General features: G+C 44.3%; 1 non-coding gene across 1 annotated transcript; it reads right to left on the bottom strand.

Moving 5' to 3' along the window:
* Positions 1-1,632: 1,632 nt before the first annotated feature.
* trnaq-cug (transfer RNA glutamine (anticodon CUG)) lies at positions 1,633-1,704 on the bottom strand. Its single transcript has one exon. It is a non-coding gene; the product is annotated as a tRNA-Gln (tRNA).
* Positions 1,705-2,041: the final 337 nt, after the last annotated feature.

Below are 2,041 nucleotides of genomic sequence, written 5' to 3'. Positions count from 1 at the left end.
AATCATTGCGTTTGGAAACAAAGATGAAGTTCTCAAGGTGAACGCATACCTTCAGTCTAGGGGTCAAACAACTAAAAATCAAGTCAGGAATCTGGGTGTGTCTCTAGAGTCAGACCTTAGTTTCAGTAGTCATGTCAAAGCAATAACTAAATCAGCATATTATCACCTGAAAAATATTGCAAGAATTAGATGCTTTGTTTCCAGTCAAGACTTAGAAAAACTTGTGCATGCTTTCATCACCAGTAGGGTGGATTATTGTAATGGACTTCTCACTGGCCTTCCCAAAAAGACCATAAGACAGTTGCAGCTCATACAGAACGCTGCTGCTAGGATTCTGAGCAGAACCAGAAAATATGAACACATCACACCAGTCCTCAGGTCTTTACACTGGCTGCCAGTTACATTTAGGATTGATTTTAAAGTATTATTACTGGTATATAAATCATTCAATGGCCTAAGACCTCAATACATTGCAGATATGCTCAGTGAATATAAACCCAACAGATCACTCAGATCATTAGGATCACATCGGCTAGAAATACCAAGGGTTCACTCTAAGCATGGCGAGTCTGCTTTTAGCTACCATGCCAGCCGCAGCTGGAACCAGCTTCCAGAAGAGATCAGATGTGCTCCTACAGTAGTCACATTCAAATCCAGACTCAAAACACATCTGTTTAACTGTGCATTTACTGAATGAGCACTGTGCCACTGTTCGTCCGACTGTTTGCACTGTATTTTATTTTATGTTTTAATTATTCTGATTTCATTTGATTATTTCTGTATTTTATCTTTTATTCCAAACTGTTTTAATTATTCTGATTTCTTTTGATTATTTTAATTTCTTCTATGTAAAGCACTTTGAATTACCATTGTGTATGAAATGTGCTATATAAATAAACTTGCCTTGCCTTGCCTTGCCTAATAATAGCGGTCGCCGATTGGTCAAAAGTAAGCCACAGGAGCAGAGCCAGGAGAGAAACGCGATTGGTCAAAAGTAAGCCACAGGAGAGAAAGGCGATTGGTCAAAAGTAAGCCACAGGAGAGAAACACGATTGGTCAAAAGTAAGCCACAGGAGAGAACGCGATTGGTCAAAAGTAAGCCACAGCAGAGAAACACGATTGGCTCACGTGGGCTTACTTTGGGCTTACTTTGGCTCAATCGGTAGGAAGCAGTAGGCGCAAGCGAGAGGTAGTGGGATCGATGCCTACATTCTCCAGTGCTGTCCATCCTTTTTACGCCCCCCTTCAAGGGGCACTACCTAGATGAGCTCTTGCGGCTCAGTGCTGCCGAAAATGTTTTTTCGAACGAGGTACTGCACACATTCCTGGCAAATGCAGGTCCCACCGAGATTTGAACTCGGATCTACAATTAAAAGGTAGCCAGTGATCGCGCCTCGTCTTTGTCTTTGAGAGCGATGGACACCTCCTCTCCATCATCGAGGGGAATTAGCTCAAATGGTAGAGCGCTCGCTTAGCATGCGAGAGGTAGCGGGATCGATGCCTGCATTCTCCAGTGCTGTCCATCCTTTTTACGCCCCCCTTCAAGAGGCACTACCTAGATGAGCTCTTGCGGCTCAGTGCTGCCGAAAAAGTTTTTTCGAACGAGGTACTGCACACATTCCTGGCAAAAGCAGGTCCCACCGAGATTTGAACTCGGATCGCTGGATTCAGAGCCCAGAGTGCTAACCATTACACCATGGAACCTTGGCGTGTGTCAACTTTTCCCATGAGCAGCAGAGATTTAAGTCATTGAGTCCAGAAGCACGATAGCAAGGAGCAATTGAAGCCTTTGATTTTTAAGCCCATGTTTCCCCAATTCCGACTCTGTTTGAGATTGCCAATTTCACTGCCACGTCAGCAGTTGCGCATCACCTCTGCTTTTTCGCACCCTTCCGCAAAGAACCTAAAAAGGTTCTACCGAGATTGGAACTTGGATCGCTGGATTCAAAGCCCAAAGTGCTAACCATTACACCATGGAACCAACACTTCCTGATAGCTGGCTGTCTGAGAGGCAGATAGCGATGAGGCTAGGTGGAATCAG

The sequence above is a fragment of the Siphateles boraxobius genome, unplaced genomic scaffold (genome assembly GCF_051911475.1).
Source record: "Siphateles boraxobius isolate OS27281-9 unplaced genomic scaffold, OSU_SipBor_1 19, whole genome shotgun sequence".
In the NCBI taxonomy this organism is placed as follows: Eukaryota; Metazoa; Chordata; class Actinopteri; order Cypriniformes; family Leuciscidae; genus Siphateles; species Siphateles boraxobius.
Note: the sequence above shows the minus strand (reverse complement) of the source record. Positions and strands in the feature narration are given on the sequence as shown.